Source organism: Coregonus lavaretus, assembly GCF_964263955.1.
Source record: "Coregonus lavaretus genome assembly, chromosome: 32".
Taxonomy (NCBI): domain Eukaryota; kingdom Metazoa; phylum Chordata; class Actinopteri; order Salmoniformes; family Salmonidae; genus Coregonus; species Coregonus lavaretus.
Genome location: NC_140019.1, coordinates 19,473,056 through 19,492,172, shown reverse-complemented (window position 1 = coordinate 19,492,172; position 19,117 = coordinate 19,473,056).

The following is a 19,117-nucleotide window of genomic DNA, read 5'->3' as shown; positions in this document are numbered from 1 at the left end:
ATGTCGATTACATGAAATCCAAATAAAAATCCATTTAAATTACAGGTTGTAATGCAACAAAATATGTAAAATGCCAAGGGGGATGAATACTTTTGCAAGGCACTGTATCTCTCTATTATGTGTGGGAATACTTTGGAACAGCTTTCCAACATCAAAATCAATTGGAGTTGATACGCTGGTGTTTTTACAGTCTTTTATGTCCCCCCCCAAAATTAATATATATAGTTGTTATTTTTTTGCTGAGAAAACTTGAGGGTGGGGGGGGATATAATCACCCGTGGGCCAAATTGGACCTGTGGGACGCCAGTCAGGGAACCATGCTTTTCAAAGCTGAACCTCGGCAAGACAGAGCTGCTCTTCCTCCCGGGGAAGAACTGCCCGCTCCATGATCTCGCCATCACGGTTGACAACTCCATTGTGTCCTCCTCCCAGAGTGCAAAGAACCTTGGCGTGACCCTGGACAACACCCTGTCGTTCTCTGCTAACATCAAAGCGGTGACCCGATCCTGCAGGTTCATGCTCTACAACATTCGCAGAGTACGACCCTACCTTAAACAGAAAGCAGCACAGGTCCTAATCCAGGCACTTGTCATCTCCCGTCTGGATTACTGCAACTCGCTGTTGGCTGGGCTCCCTGCCTGTGCCATTAAACCCCTGCAACTTATCCAGAACGCTGCAGCCCATCTAGTGTTCAACCTTCCCAAGTTCTCTCACGTCACCCCGCTCCTCCGCACACTCCACTGGCTTCCAGTTGAAGCTCACATCTACTACAAAACCATGGTGCTTACCTACGGAGCTGTGAGGGGAACGGCACCTCCTTATCTTCAGGCTCTGATCAGACCCTACACCCAAACGAGGGCACTACGTTCATCCACCTCAGGCCTGCTAGCCCCACTACCTCTAAGGAAGCACAGTTCTCGCTCAGCCCAGTCAAAGCTATTCGCTGCTCTGGCACCCCAATGGTGGAACAAGCTCCCCCACAAAAACCCGGACAGCGGAGTCACTGACCACCTTCCGGAGACACTTGAAACCCTACCTCTTTAAGGAATACCTGGAATAGTATAAAAGTAATCCTTCTACCCCCCCTTTACAACCACTGTCTTTTGTCTAAACTAACACCTGACTTATTTCTCCTGCTAGCACTGACTTGTTTAAAGAAATGTACTTATTGTGATCGAGATGTAGTTGCCCCTGATTGCACTGACTTTGCTCACAGCTGCTTATTTGAAGAAGTGTACTTACTGTGATCAAGATGTGGTTGTCCCACTGGCTATCCTAAGTTGAATGCACCAATTTGTAAGTCGCTCTGGATAAGAGCGTCTGCTAAATGACTTAAATGTAAAATGTAAATGTATGTATTCACATGGCACAGTAGTTACAGGCAGGGACATTGTAGGTATACATACTTTTAGTTTATTGCACCTACCCTTTGTGTGTACCTACTACACTGTGGTTAAAAGTGTACCACATACAGGCTTTTACCTATTCTAGCTATCGGTGGTGTAAACAAAAAGCCATGGTCCTTTTATAACAATTACCAGATGGTGGAGCATATTTGTGTGAGCACAAAGGGAATACCTGGCGATATGATATGAGGGCAATGCAGTGGCATCTGCTCCTTTGCTCTATTCCAAAGACCTACACAGTAAACAGTTACCGTTATCCAATATCCAGAACTTCTGAGCAAATATGTTTGAAGATATTATTCACCATAATATTTATAATCTGTGATCCAGAGTCGATTCTTACAGATCTTTGTTCCTTTGTACAATGTACGGTGACTCATTATACCAACAACCCAAGAATGCTGCGGTCTCTGAAATTCTCGGAACGGTTCATTCTTTTCAAGCCATGACCTCTTGCTGCCGCCTCTGAGCTTGGAGTGTGACGTTGCATGCCATTATCATATGAAATGTACATTCTCACTCTTCCCCCTCTGAATATCGTAATTGCAGGGATCCAAGGAATCTGAAAATTTTTGTAAATCAATTTGGGCAGTCATCTCTTGCATTTCTATGCATTATAGTCTATTTTACTCTCCCATTAGCTGTGAATAATATGCCTTGCATTGACTTTAGTGGACTGAATTGGACTGTGGAAATATAGCTATTTAAATTCTGATGAATATATGTAATTTGTGGCGTCCTACGGGCTTGCTACAGATGGTGTTGCTTTTCATAATGACATTTGGTGAAACAGTGGATAGTTAAGATATGATAGACTGAGCTTACATGTAACCTGATATGGCAGCGCATATGGCAGTTGAAAAATATTTTTTTCCCAGTCTGTTTTCAGCTATTCACTGATAGTCTCTCTGAGACAAATAGCATCCAGACACATTTTTTGCAAGCATTTCATTATGCCCGTTCAAGGTGTCTTCATTCCGTTTGGTATCATTTGTCAACCTGAATTCCAAACTTGTCTACACAAACAAATGTAACCAAACTCCTTGAACTACATGGCTATGGTAAGTAGCTCAAATAGCTTACCCACTGACAAACAACTGTCAAGTGGATATGCACAAAGGCACACCTACAGTTTGACGTGTGTCATCTGTGTCCAAGTCCTTGTAATCATTAGAATATGAGAGAATTTCAGCTAAAGGTCTTTAGTCGTAACCAACTACTTTGTATTTTTTCAGATGTTTCGAGCTGCTCTCTCTGTATTTGCACATGGTGTAATTGGGAGGGCGAAGTCACTCTCGTTTTATTTATGCATATTCATGAACAGATCAATTAAAGGCACCTCTGGAGTTGAGCGGATGAAATAGCTCTGACTAGCGAGATCCCATTTGCCTTTTAATTGGAATTCTGATTTAATTCTGATTTAATCCCAGTACTGTGCCATTACTTGTGACAGCCATCACAGAAATGTACCCTAATGGTTCTACAGTATAAGCAACACAACAAAAATACGAGGACACAACATGCATGTATTATTCAAAGCCTTGTTTTTGATAGTGATGTGAAAAAGTAGCATCTAGATGCATCGTTTACATGAAAAGCCAAGTCACATGGATTTATCTCAAGATTACGGTGCCCATATTAGTACAGAATCTGCCTTGTGTGAGAGATAAATTAAAGCATCATTATGTGTCCTTACCTTAGTATGTACATGTTTTAATGTACAGTATACTCAACACCAGAAAGCACAGCTTAGTTGTCACAGGAACAATCATTAAAACAATCGTATAGCTTTTTAGAATTGTTAATTTTGCAATTAATTCTGCCACTTTCCAAGAACGTGTACTCACCAACAATTTATCAAGATTGTTCACTTAGCATGAGAAAGATAAAAAGAGGCATTTTGTGTTTGTATGCTGCATTAAGACCTTGTAAAATGTACATGTAATTTAATATTTTCACATTTACGTGCTATTCATCCTAATTGATTTTTCTGTCAAAACTTTGGGGACTGTTTCAGTTGGTTTATTTAACAGGACAGATGGTTGTGTGGATGACAGACTGATAATTACAGTTAGTCAACCACTGTCTGCTGACGTAGTGATGATGAGAGAGAACGGATGGCCTTTCTTGTAAATAAAGACCAAGCAGAACATTCAGTCAGAAGAGGTCTCCCACCCAAACATTATTCCCCTTTACATTTAGCATTAGCAATATTTTTACATCAAAACGTTGTCAATCAAGCACATGGGGGCATTGATTGCAATGTGCAGTGTCTTTTTACCCTTTTACAAGATACACTTTAAACATCTTGCTAAGGATGGCACTGGTTAATATAATAATATAATGCCATTTAGCAGACGCTTTTATCCAAAGCGACTTACAGTCATGCGTGCATACATTTTTGTGTATGGGTGGTCCCGGGGATCGAACCCACTACCTTGGCGTTACAAGCGCCGTGCTCTACCAGCTGAGCTACAGATAAACTGATGAAACGGAGTGAGGTACTTGGCAGCTATGTCTTCATAGCCATGATAGCTAGCTGACTTTCTAGAACTTTAGCCAGGTTTTAAAATAGTGCTACTCATGTCAGAGGCAGTCTGGGGGAGATAACTGTATGTAGGTGTAAAGAAATGAGGAAGGCATGCAGAGAATTAGACTTGCTCTACTGCCTTTGGCACCTTATGTTCTTTGAAATCAGATATTGGTTTTTGTTCCTCCCCTCAAAGCAGTTATGCAGTTGGTTGAAGCGTTATGCGATATGGTACATAACCTTGTTCTCATAGTAGGCTACATCAATTAATAAAGATCACAAACAGGCTTATTTCATGTGAGTTATTGCGGTCGTTCAGTGGGCTATACACACTTCAAGTAATAATGTTTTCGCAGAACCTAAATCAGTTTGATCAATTAGAATGGCTGATGAAAGAAGGGTAATTTATGAATGGGTTAATTAATCTGTGATGCTTTAGTTGATTGTGTGGATTCTGCATGATATTTCAGAAAATGTAAATGTTCATATAAGATATCATAGTTATCATAATGGACTCTTCTTTCGCTATTTCCAATTAATACGCCTTATAATAATGGAAATACAGAAGATGGCCATTCACATATCAACATACATGGCAACAAGACACTGCATGAGACATGCAGCTAGTATACAACGGGTATAGCTGTACTATATCTAAATGACGAAAATGTAAAAATAATAATTTTAAAATGTGTACCTACAATGTAATTACACTTTACTGGCCTATGTAACTACCATGTAAAGACATACGTTTCAGGGACATTTAATAGAAAGTAGGACCCCATCTTGTTTCAAAGGGAGGCTACTTTATGTTTATTGTTGTGAAAACATGCTGTGCTAGCTCTATGTTACTGTCTAAGCAGTAAAACATCTGCTACTGTAAACTCCACATTTCCCCCCCAGAACTCTAATCAAATGGTTTATGAATGTGGATCTCAGCATTAGACCTAAAACAGCAGATCATTCAAATGGGTTGGGGATGCAGTAATCTTGTTAATGAGGAGTTGTGTGAACACACTGGGCTGAGTTAAGAAGCTTAACCCTTCACTGTGCAGTACGGTGTCCATTATAGGACAACCTCAGCAGCCTCAAGGCTCATGCCTCACTCATGACGATTGACTCAAGGAGGGGTGACATTTAAGTCAAGGAGGGTGAGGCTTGAGACTGAGTGTGTCCTAAAATGGACACCGCAGTAATGTGTTTCCTGCCCACATATCACGTCACTCACCTCCTCCTCCTTCATCCTTCATGCCTCAGTAGGAATGTAATCTTCATCCCAAGGAAATCCCCAGATTCACTGAGGCAACAAAGAAGCAAATTCCCTCAATTGCTTTGGGACCACATAATTATATGAATAACAAGGAGAAATGATAATAGCATGATTGACGTTTAATCGGTCCAAAATAATAATAATATACAGGGTTGATATACAGGGTTGATAATCCAACTCCATTCATTTACTCTTGCATGGAGTAAATCACATGTTAATGAACTCAAGGAAGTATGGCTGTACTTCTTAGGTTGTAGTCAGAATGTGGGATAAAATAACATGAATTCTTATTTTTGTGTGTTTATGTGCCTTGAAACCACTGAGTCTAACTTCCACCAATGCGAACAAAACGTATTTTAAAAGCCTACAGCCAAAACATCACGTTAGAATGCACTAGAAGAGGGGATAACAGTGAACCACTATTTGATGACCATATAGTTCTATATAATGCTTTTACAACTCAATGAGAAAAACACACTAACTATACCAACAGGTCAAGTTGAAGATATCTTTCTTTCTCTTTCTCTTTCTCTTACTCCCCCCCCCCCCCTCCCCTCCTCTTTCTCTCTCCTATTGTCAGACAGCATGCATTCCACCATGGAAATTAGAAAACAAGATTAGAAAACAATTTATATAAATCCCCCCGTGTGCACTCACTGTTTACATTTTTCCAGGAAGGCACACTGAGCCCCATCTCCATGGAAACTGCCAGTAGCCAATAGTGGGTCTCTTGGCCTGACCATGTGACATGACGCCTGTTGAGAGATGTATTGAAGTTGGCAGTCAGGCTGTGTGCTGACTATGTTTTATTGAAAGGAAAGTAAGCTCCTTATACTGCATAAAAGACAATTTTGTCAATCTCAAAGCTCTTCCTCTAACCCATTATATTAGTGATGATTGGTTTTTCCACAGCATGGTTTGAGGGTGGGCAGGCTACAGTGTGTTGTTTTTTCCCGCTGCTCTCATTTAAGTTGATATATTCGTGACTGCTTTGAAATTCAACAGTTCCCTTTGGAAAACTGACTATTTCTATCACCATTAGTTCATAAGCAACACACACACACACACACACACACACAATCCCTCAGAAAATGTGCTATTCCCTGTTTCCTGGGACTCTAGCAGCAGTCTGTCGACATTGATCACAGTCAATGGATCTAACAGTTATTAGTGTGAGTCTGTTAGATGGGGAAACATGTTATTCTCTTTCCCACTTCAGATGACACTTCTAGTCTCTGGCATATCAGGCACATTCTTCTCAATCACATCCATTTTAAGTAAGGGAATTCAAGATGCAATGAAAATGTTCAATTCCCGAATTGTAATTTTTACAAAGGCAATAGAAAGGCAATATACATTCCTTTGTTATAGTGTGTCATGTCACCATGGTCTCATCTCCGAATGAGCGCTGTCAAGATCCAGGGTAAGGTTTACTTTGTCACTCTCAGTTCATGATCTAGCCAGCAGCCTCTTTCCGCTCTTATGTTTTGAAAGTATCAATAATGACTGCATAATTACATTTAGATACAAGCTCTCACAGCTAACAGACAGTCACTCAATTTCCATCTCCTCTTTTTCCCAATCGTTGAAATTTTTAAGCTAGACAGGCTAAGGCTATTTGATTTAATGCTGTCATAATGCTATAATAAATGTAAGCATGGAAGTCTGGTTGAAGGAGTTATTAAAGTGGGCCATATTAATGCAAAGCTACAGTATGTGATATGTGAGTCATGTCAAAGCAGGTACACTTATCAGCCAACAGATGGCAGACAGAAGCAGATTAGCCTGGGCGTTTTGAGTGTGCGCTTCTAAGCTCCTTTATCTTAGTGCACATCCATCCAGAGTCTATATAAGAGGCAGGCCTATAGACCACCGTCCATCCAGAGCCTATATAAGAGGCAGGCCTATAGACCACCATCCATCGAGAGTCTATATAAGAGGCAAGCCTATAGACCTCCACCATCCATCCAGAGCCTATATAAGAGGCAGGCCTATAGACCACCATCCATCCAGAGCCTATATAAGAGGGAGGCCTATAGACCACCATCCATCCAGAGCCTATATAAGAGGGAGGCCTATAGACCACCATCCATCCAGATCCTATATAAGAGGCAGGCCTATAGACCTCCACCATCCATCCAGAGCCTATATAAGAGGCAGGCCTATAGACCACAATCCATCCAGAGCCTATATAAGAGGGAAGCCTATAGCCCTCCACCATCCATCCAGAGCCTATATAAGAGGGAGGCCTATAGACCACCATCCATCCAGATCCTATATAAGAGGCAGGCCTATAGACCTCCACCATCCATCCAGAGCCTATATAAGAGGCAGGCCTATAGACCTCCACCATCCATCCAGAGCCTATATAAGAGGCAGGCCTATAGACCTCCACCTTCCATCCAGAGCCTATATAAGAGGCAGGCCTATAGACCACAATCCATCCAGAGCCTATATAAGAGGGAGGCCTATAGCCCTCCACCATCCATCCAGAGCCTATATAAGAGGCAGGCTATAGACCTCCACAGCAGGCCGGCTCTCCCTGGGCAGCCCACACTGAGGCCTTTCAAGCCTACACCCTATCAAGCCTTATTCATCAGGGCACATCAAAAAGCAACTTAAGATGCTCTATCCCCCCTGATTTGCCAGGCACTCTTGATACAATTCTGCTTCACCTCAGGAAACAGCCACCCCCTCGGACTCGGGAGCCCATTTAATCAATGACAGAGATTACAGTACTTTGGGGCCTGCTGGCGCTGAGTCGAGATAGACGTATTTGGTCTGAATGCAGGGGCATGCTTCCCCGTTCCACACAGGACTGGAAGAAAACGTGGTGCTTTATGATTGACAGGGAAATAGAAGGGGTTATTGTGGATAGGTTACTGGATCTGTATGAACATTGTTGTTGGAGAGATCTACATACAAGGGCAGGACCCGAGTGAGATCCTGTAACTGGTTAAATCGCGTAGTTCGAGAAAGTCTTTAGGTATTTGTCTACCGATTGATTGTACACCGTCTATGTCATTGATTTTTTTCCTCAAACGTGTGTGTGTTAGATAAGCTTTTGCTGGTGGTGCAAAAAACCAATATGACCAACTCCAAGGCTTTCAAAACATTGCATTTGTGGAGCATAGAAGGCTTCAGTTCTGTCTCTGTGTTACTTTATGTCTCTATAGAATCACCCTGTTGACTACCATTTCAGACTTCTTAGCAAGTTATAAAACACACTTTAAAATGTAGGCACAACTTCACTTCTCAAAGACATTTTTCAGCACAAGTCAATGTTTTAAATATTCACACCCATATGTGGTAAACAGATTAGTCATCAGCTGTGTCGCAGGCTTACCAAGCCAATGTTTACAGTACTGATATATTTAAGCAGCTGCTTTCCTGAACTCAGAAAATCTGTCCAACAAATCACCTATTGGCATTTTAAACTGCTCAACTCTTGTTTTCATGTGCTTATGAATAAGAAACGCTAAAACACAGACCGCCTTTCTCTAATATGTTTTTCTGAGGTTCTAGGATCTATGAGTGGCATGCAGAATAATCTGTAAAGTAATGATGCCCAAATACATAATCCAAATCCTGAGTGGCAATCATTCCAGAATTATTATTGTTCATATAGGCTGACTTACATCGACAGATTTGTCTTGGACCGCGGATCTGAAGAGAGCCTCAGGAGGGGCTTTGGCAGGTCAGAAAAGCAGCCAAGCAGAGAGCAAAAAGGAAGCATTGTGTAAACAGTCAGGTATGAGCTGTACAATTCCATGAATGTGCATTTTATCCTGGAGCCAGGTCCAGGGCACAATCCACCAGCTGTTACTGGGGTAGGTTTTCTTTGGCGTTGGCCGTTCAGTTGAGCTTTGAGCTCTGAGTCAAAGGCATCATAGAGCAGCACCAGCAGGCCCAGGCTTCCGCTCCCTCCTCTCCTCACCCTGCCTGCTGCCCTGGGAGAGGAAGACGGAGATCAGCTCCCCACAGCATACATACGCCACAATGGCTCTTAGCATTTTTATTTTACATTATTTAGCAGACGCTCTTATCCAGAGCGACTTAGAGGAGCAATTAGGGTTAAGTGCCTTGATCAAGGGCACATCGACAGATTTTTCACCTATTTGGCTCGGGGATTAGAACCAGCGACCTTTCGGTTACTGGCACAACGCTCTTAACCACTAAGCTACCTGCCGCGTTCATTTTCTCTGGCGGGGAAAGAAATTAGACAAACGTTTGATTTAGGTGATTCAATTGGTTTTGAATCCCTCCGTGCGCAATGTCACAGATACTGTGCGATGCTTGAAAAATAAATGCCAGGCAGTATAACATCTGAAGTTGAAGTTGCCAATCAAAGGCATTAAAGGCCTAAGCACTTCAAATGGAAGGAAGAGGAGTGTAAGACCCCTATCTCCCATTACAGGGAAAGTTTGATGATACTTTGTTGTTAAAGTCATAATCTTTTGGTATTTTTTTCATTAGTCCACTAATACATTTAGTCCTAATACATTAGTCCACTAATACAGTCCCAAAATGTTTTCAAGATATAGGACTTTCAAATAGCTAATTGTAACTTGCCACGTCATTATAATGATGCAACAATTTGCTTTTTGAAAGTCCTATATCGTGAAAACTTGATTGCTGACATGCAAAACATTTTGGGACTGTATCAACAGTGGACTAATGAAAAAAAAAGCCAAAAGATAGTTTTGGAGTGGATTATTCCTTTAAGCTTCAGAGTGCTTTCACCTTTCAGTATGACAAATTATCTCATTCTTTGTGCTCATAAGAGACACTTTCTCGATGTTTCCTCACTCCATGAATGCTTGCTTGTTATTATTTTGATATTAGTTTTGTGGTGCACTAGGAGCCATTTCCTGTCTATAACGGCAGGTGGGTATACAGTAGGATTATATTTCTTGACTATTGAATCACTCTATAGTACCTTGCAAAATTGTTTATCCCCCTTGGCGTTTTTCCTATTTTGTTGCATTACAACCTGTAATTTAAATTGATTTTTATTTGGAATTCATGTAATGGACATACACAAAATAGTCCAAATTGGTGAAGTGAAATGAAAAATAAATAACAGAAAAGTGGTGCGTATATTTTCACCCCCTTTGCTATGAAGCCCCTAAATAAGATCTGGTGCAACCAATTACCTTCAGAAGTCACATAGTTTAGTTAGTTAAATAAAGTCCACCTGTGTGCGATCTAAGTGTCACATGATCTGTCACATGATCTCAGTATATATACACCTGTTCTGAAAGGCCCCAGAGTCTGCAACACCACTAAGCAAGGGGCACCACCAAGCAAGCGGCACCATGAAGACCAAGGAGCACTCCAAACAGGACAGGGACAAAGTTGTGGAGAAGTACAGATCAGGGTTGGGTTATAAAAAAATATCAGAAACTTTGAACATCCCCGGAGCACCATTAAATGCATTATAAAAAAATGGAAAGCATATGGCACCACAACAAAGCTGCCAAGAGAGGGCCGCCCACCAAAACTCACGGACCAGGGAAGGAGGGCATTAATCAGAGAGGCAACAAAGAGACCAAAGATAACCCTGAAGGCGCTGCAAAGCTCCAAAGCAGAGATTGGAGTATCTGTCCATAGGACCATTTAAAGCCGTACACTCCACAGAGCTGGGCTTTACGGAAGAGTGGCCAGAAGAAAGCCATTGCTTATTGAAAAAAATAAGCAAACACGTTTGGTGTTCGCCAAAAGCCATGGAGGAGACTCCCCAAACGTATGAAAGAAGGTACTCTGGTCAGATGAGACTAAAATTGAGCTTTTTAGCCATCAAGGAAAACGCTATGTCTGGTGCAAACCCAACACCTCTCATCACCCCGAGAACACCATCCCCACAGTGAAGCATGGTGGTGGCAGCATCATGCTGTTGGGATGTTTTTCATCGGCAGGGACTGGGAAACTGGTCAGAATTGAAGGAATAATGGATGGCGCTAAATACAGGGAAATTCTTGAGGGAAACCTGTTTCAGTCTTCCAGAGATTTGAGACGGGGACAGAGGTTCACCTTGCAGCAGGACAATGACCCTAAGCATACTGCTAAAGCAACACGAGTGGTTTAAGGGGAAACATTTACATGTCTTGGAATGGCGTAGTCAAAGCCCAGACCTCAATCCAATTGAGAATCTGTGGTATGACTTAGAGATTGCTGTACACCAGTGGAACCCATCCAACTTGAAGGAGCTGGAGCAGTTTTGCCTTGAAGAATGGACAAAAATCCCAGTGGCTAGATGTGCCAAGCTTATAGAGACTTGCAGCTGTAATTGCTGCAAAAGGTGGCTCTACAAAGTATTGACTTTGGGTGGGTGAATAGTTATGCGCACTCAAGTTTTCAGTTTTTTTGTCTTATTTCTTGTTTGTTTCACAATAAAAAATATTTTGCATCTTCAAAGTGGTAGGCATGTTGTGTAAATCAAATGATACAAACCCCCAAAAAATCCATTTTAATTCCAGGTTGTAAGGCAACAAAGTAGGAAAAATGCCAAGGGGGGTGAATACTTTCGCAAGCCACTGTATCTGCCTCAATCAATCTATCCATCCTTGTTGTGACAACGGTAAGGGACTTGTTGTGTGGTGTCATTTTACCTAACACTGTAAAGCTCACCTTCCTCTGGGAATTAAATGTTGTCCACTGCCCGCATGATTGAATGGCTCGATGCGTTACACCGAAAGTGATTGCCATAAATATTTCATCAAGAAAATTGATTTGTGCAATAAATCCATCATCCATCCTGTGACAGCGGGAGTGGGGCGAGACCCCGTGATAGGGCCGCTACTCTCCGTTTCACCTCTTGAGCTACTGCAATTAACCAGGCCCTCATACATCACTCGCTGGTCATTTACAAAGTCATCGGCTTCCTTCCTGCTTTCATTACAATCATATATACACTCCAAGTTCACACTTCAGAGTCGTTGAGGGAAGCGAGTTAATTGTTTGTAATCGGCAAGGGGGTTTCCTCCTGCGTTCTCCAGGGCCACTTATCCAGTGAATAGGGTTGTAGCTCTACATGTCCCTGTATGACATCTCCATTGTGTTGAGAAAACACTTATGCAGCATGATGTAGAGTAAATTCCACATGCCTAGGGAAGCTGACAGTTGGGTGTACAGTATATCACTATGGTACAACTAGGTATACAATGCATGTGATAAGAAAAAGCTCTCTGTGACAGTTTGCTTACATTGACATATCCTGACAGCATTAACTGTGATCTTTTATATCCACAATAGGCAGAATCTGGCTGAAGTTAGCTCACCTGGTAAAACGCGTTCCAATAGATTTTGTTGTTAGTTCATGTATGTTTTGATATCAGTGTATCAGTCAAGAAGAACTCAACAAACCTGCTCATGATTTATTTTTATTTTGACCAAATCAGGAGATCCTTTGGCATTCTGGCTTATGTTGATATCATACAGGCTGGGTAGCAGGGGTAAAGTAAAGCTATTGACTGAGACAAACAACAATGGATCCAGTGGTTTACGACCTCCAGTATATCTCCACCCAGCAAATGGCACAGTGCTCCATATCTGCCCTGCACATTACTTACACCTATTTTTATTAGGGCAGCTCTGACACTTGGGGCTGGTGATCGATGAGAGCTCTTTTTCACTAGGCTCTATGGGGTATCCAAAGTAGGCCACAAGCTTGGGTTTGGCAGACAAACAGGAGGACACTGCCTTTATTCTCAATTAGGAGCAGAAAACGCTAAAGTAGAAAGCTAGATTAGAGTAGACAGTTTGTCATAAGGCTGGTGGGAAGGAGAATGTATTATGAGGCCCTAGGGGTGAGGTGCTATATTGTTTGATGTCACCCAAGCCAAAGTAGGAAGGCAAATAAAAGTCTTATTACGGTAATTGGGTTGACCTGGGAGTCAACATTTATCCAATTATTTCCATTTTTAATCACATGCAAAGTAAATCCCTATTTACGCAATCCAAAATGCCTCATGACTGGGATAATGAATTCATTGGAGAAAAAAGTAGGGGATATTTGAACAATAGCAAACATACCACTTATGTTTACACACTTAGTCTGCCATTGCCAACATGCTAGCTATACCAGAAACTATTTCACTCGGCAAAACAAACGTACACTCTGAAAAACCAGAAAGTGTGAAAGTATAAAAGGACCCATTTGGAATTCACCTGGCAAATGTGGGATGAAATAAATGCGAAACTCTGGAGATGTATTTTACAAGTCTCCGAGCCCGATGGACATTCCGTTAGGTGAAATGTCATGGCCTGAAATCCAGGAGAGATGCATCCTGGGATTTGCAAATGGATTCTGTTTGAGGCAGATGCTGGTGAATATGTACAGTTGAAGTCTGAAGTTTACATACACTTAGGTTGGAGTCATTAAAACTTGTTTTTCAACCACTCCACTAATTTCTTGTTAACAAACTATAGTTTTGGCAAGTCGGTTAGGACATCTACTTTGTGCATGACACAAGTAATTTTTCCAACAATTGTTTACAGACAGATTATTTCACTTATAATTCACTGTATCACAATTCAGTGGGTCAGAAGTTTACATACACTAAGTTGAATGTGCCTTTAAACAGCTTGGAAAATTCCAGAAAATTATGTCAAGGCTATAGAAGCTTCTGATAGGCTAATTGACATCATTTAAGTAAATTGGAGGTGTACCTGTGGATGTATTTCAAGGCCTACCTTCAAACTCAGTGCCTCTTTGCCTGACATCATTGGAAAATCAAAAGAAATCAGCCAAGACCTCAGAAAAAAGATTGTAGACCTCCACAAGTCTGGTTCATCCTTGGGAGCAATTTCCAAACGCCTGAAGGTACCACGTTCATCTGTACAAACAATAGTACGCAAGTATAAACACCATGGGACCACGCAGCCGTCATACTGCTCAGGAAGGAGACGCGTTCTGTCTCCTAGAGATGAACGTACTTTGGTGCGAAAAGTGCAAATCAATCCCAGAACAACAGCAAAGGACCTTGTGAAGATGCTGGAGGAAACAGGTACAAAAGTATCTATATCCACAGTAAAACGAGTCCTATATCGACATAACCTGAAAGGCCGCTCAGCAAGGAAGAAGCCACTGCTCCAAAACCGCCATAAAAAAGCCAGACTATGGTTTGCAACTGCACATGGGGACAAAGATCATACTTTTTGGAGAAATGTCCTCTGGTCTGATGAAACAAAAATTGAACTGTTTGGCCATAATGACCATCGTTATGTTTTAAGGAAAAAGGGGGTCGCTTGCAAGCCGAAGAACACCATCCAAACCGTGAAGCACAGGGGTGGCATCATCATGCTGTGGGTGTGCTTTGCTGCAGGAGGGACTGGTGCACTTCACAAAATAGATGGCATCATGAGGAAGGAAAATTATGTGGATACATTGAAGCAACATCTCAAGACATCAGTCAGGAAGTTAAAGCTTGGTCGCAAATGAAACTTCCGACTTCAACTGTATGTCCTCCGGAGTAACGGCTGTTGTCCCACTCATGATGCGGCTCACCTGGCGATAGCAACACGTAGAGACAGCAAAGGAAGCCATTAATGAGAAGGTGACAGGTAGGGTAAACAAAGCTTGGTTATTTCATAGTGTGAAAGTGTGAAATGCCACATTTAGAGGTGCCAGATGAAATGAAGAAAATCTATAACAAAACATATTTACTTGGCAGACAAAGAGATAAAGGTCTAATATTAGACCTTGCATGTGCGGTATTGAACCTTGTTTGAAGGGTCGAATACTGAACACTTGAGACTGGAATTCCTGAAGGATTCTAAGATATTGGATGTCTCTATGACAGGAGTTTGCACTTTTCAGAAAGGTTAAGAGATCATGCCTTGGAAGGTATAAAGTCATAACCCCATTTTATTTCCAATTACATTTCTTTCCTCTTCAACTCGATGTCTTCCACAGTGACAGTACATCAAAAGTAACCACTGAACCTTTTGTACATCCAACACCAATCAGACCTACAGAAAATGACCAGAGAAACAGTAGTACTATCCAATCATTAAACCAACTATTAAATCTCACTCTCGGATAAGAATAACAAACACCAAACATCTCATTCAGCCCAAAAGTAGCTTGTAAATGTACATTTTTAATGAACACATTCTCTTCAGAATCTCACTTGTTGTAGGCAGTGTTATTGGTGTTTTGTGTAGGCTGCATACTTAAGCGCTGCTCCGTGTCACGGCTCTGTGTCGCTGCTCTGTGTCGCTGCCCTGTGTCGCTGCTCTGTGTCGCTGCCCTGTGTCGCTGCTCTGTGTCGCTGCCCTGTGTCGCTGCTCTGTAGAAGTTGCATAGCTGGGAACAAAAAGCTCATTATTGCTCAGCCAGCACTTTTCACTCCTGAAAATCCTCCCTGCTGGAGAATTTAACTAATACCTCAATGCGGTAGCGGGCCATGCTTTTCATCCCTATTTTGGGTAGCCATTTTACCATTTTAATGACTGGATATTAATGTAGGTATTTTGTAATGGAATCAATGCGTCCTTGGTCGTTCCATGGGATCACTAGGAGATCATTTTGATGTACTGTTTTAGTAAACACACTTGATTGGTTCGGGTTGAAAGCAGATTGCGCTTTATCTAAGATTAGTTGAATGGCTTCATTGAAAATGTCTGTGTTTGTTTGTATGCATGTTGTTCTTCACAGAAATAAGCACAGTAAGGGTCAACATTTTTCTGTGAGGTGCATTGAGAATCTGGGCTAAACCAGTATAAATGATTCCCCAATTTAATATATCCACACCTGCTGCTACAGTACTGCCCCAAGGGCTGTTAACCCGGAGTGTACTTTAATACCCTCTGAAGCCCACTAAAGGGCTTTCTGTGAAGGTCCTGTGAAGACCTACAGGACATCCTGAACAATGAGTCAACAGCTTCTACACTAGGGATTGTAGAGGATGGAAATCCCTTTGGATGAGACTATTACATTGGCTTCTGGATCCAAAGCTTCTAGCATGTCTGAATGAAATGACAGAAAATGGCTAAGATATTTTTATCTACAAGACTTTGGGGGGAAAAAACGGTCACGTTAGTGACATGTTTTTATTAAATACGGAATGTAAATAATAATCGGCATCCAACTTTCTTCCCACCAACAACCCCCATGTGTCCACTTATGAAATTATTGTCACGCAAGTTAAGTATTATAAAGGTGCATTATACATGCGAGATTACACAATGTTATACATTAGAGATTCTACACTTTCCCCTAAGTGGGTATGGAGTGAGTGAGACCAGCTTCCAAATGGAAGTCTTTAAAGACTCTGGATTCTGTTCTTCCACCTTGGCAGGATTCCCAATTCACTAAAGCAATTGCCAGGGGTCCCCTGAAATTGATCATCATCGGTTTCATGGAAAATAAACACGTTTTCACTTGGGAACTCTGCAAGAGCTCATTTTGCTCCCTGAATAGGACATACTCACTATATAGACTCTTTTAGGTTCAATGGCCACTTTAGTTGGTCCTTCGAGGTGTAATCAGATGCTCCATTTAGAACTACATTTTTATTTATGCTGCTGGGTTTTCACTCAGATCTTGTTCTCTACCAATTAAAACTAGAGAGGAAGAAAGATGAGGGATCTGAAGGATTTAGTCTGTGCAGAATCTCTATTTTTCAAGACAATGTGCAGCTTTATGCCTAACTCACCAAAAGACCTCTGCTATGTTAGTCTACACTTAATCAGCCTGACATTACACAAAAACTGTTGCAACGTAGTGCTTGTTTGCAGATTTCGGACAAGATCTTTAGTCTGCTTCTAAGGCCTAAAAATAAAGACATTGATCAAAGTCCCTTTTTCTCTGAGAGTGTTTGAAACAAGACCTTGAGACACCAATCAAGAATTGTTGTGTGTCGGAGAGAAAAAGATAATCATTAAGATTAGATTTGGTTCAGTCATGAGGCTGGAGTATGGCCGCCTGCACACTTCACTTGGGGAGGAATTAATGGAGAGGAATTGGGGGAATTGCTGGAAAAAACTATTGAAATAATTGGCTCCATATGTGGAATGGCTTCTCAAGATAGCTTTGCTGCCAGGGTTCTTTCCGCCTTTGGTTATGTGTGTCGAAAAATTATTTCTGTATTGTAGTGAAACCTTATGAGGCCGAACCTCTCCTCCCAGTTCGGAGCTCTGTTATGGATAATACATTCACGTGGACATGGTGCAGCCAAAGGGCTTCCATATGTTTGTGCTCATGCTTTTCTTTCAAGAATTATGAATGAATAAGCTTCAATCAGTTCCAAGTCCTAGCCAATGATATGCTCATTTTTGGAATTTAAACTCTTTGTGATATTTAGTGTCGTTGTAAAAAAAAAAAAAAGAATTGTAAACTTGTGTTAGCCCAATAACCATGTCTAACCCTCTCTGTTTTTCGATTAAACCACAAATGAGGACATATTGTATTTTAGCTTATGTTTTTATTGTTTATGTAATATTTCAGTGGATTTACACAATGCTCCTGTAGCCCTTTCCTGCAGGCAAATGACCTAGGGGCCTCCTGGGTGGAATATTATTAATATTTTTCATAATTGTATAATGAATCATCTGACATGGTACACATAACCATGTATGTGAGGTGTATACTTTTGTTTCAAAGTAGATTTGTGTAAGACTACCAAGAATCACTCTGTGTGACCCTGATTTAGCCCACTGGAGTATTAAACCAAAAATGTCTGCACTGTGCCAACAAACATAACAGCATTATGTGTGCACAATGTGCATGACTTGTGCTTATGTCTGTGTTTCTCTTGAGCCATTGCTGTGTTTCACATGCAGGAGGAGTCCTGCTCTCTTCGTGGTGTATTACACGTATGGAATGACTATGGTCCATATGGTCCATGCCGGGACTTGCCTAGGCTATAAGCTGAGGGCAGTGTAACAGTAGCACTGTGACTAAGTCTGAGCATCAATAAGTAAGCACATATAACAGTTCTCCTCCCTGTTGACCCGTCTTGACGCTATGCCAACATTCCATTAGCACATTAGTATTCTGAGAGAGAGAGAGAGAGAGAGAGAGAGAGAGAGAGAGAGAGAGAGAGAGAGAGGAGAGAGAGAGAGAGAGAGAGAGAGAGATGTAGGGAGACATAGAACGAGAGAGAAAGATGGAGGGAGATAGAGAGAAAGATGAAGGGAGCGAGAGAGGGGGTGGGTGAAGAGAGAGATGTGGTTGAATGTCAGGCCGGTGTCAACTCCAGGCCTGCTCCCCATCAGGAGGTATGAGGAAGTGATTAACCCCACCAGGCCTGCTCCCCACCAGGAGGTCTGAGGAAGTGATTAACCCCACTAGAGACCGAAGGCACTGGGAAATCATGGGCAGTTTGGGGTAGCCAATCACCCCTTAAAAGAGGGTTTGTGACCTCCTGATCTGGAAATTGAATTCCCCAGATTTTAGTTCCCCTGTACAAATCCTCAACTCAATTATCCTGAGGCCTTCCCACCGAACCTACCTTGCTATTAGATGACACAGGATCTTGTCAATTTCTGTATTTGTTATGTTTTTATGTGGATTTCTTACTCTGAATTCTAAATACTTTCTTTTGGTGGATTGATCCTACTTGTTTACTATCCCACTTTTGAGGCAGTTATTGCGCTACAGTTACTGAATTTATCAATCAATCACTCACATGAGGGAGCAACTTATTTTCTTATTAAAAAGGCTTCCAGACTGTGATTATGAATGGGTAAAATGTACAAAACATATTTTCAGTCTTAGCAACCAAGACTAGGCCTATGTTATGAATATCTTTCGGTTAGCTACCTTGCTCCACTCCAAGCAGAACACACTGTTGTTACGGTAGCAAATCACAGTTTCGCACATATGGAATGTACAGGGATAATTTTTAGTCTCTTTTGCCTTCCCTGAATGTTCGTATACAGACAATTAGTTTAATCTGGGTCAGG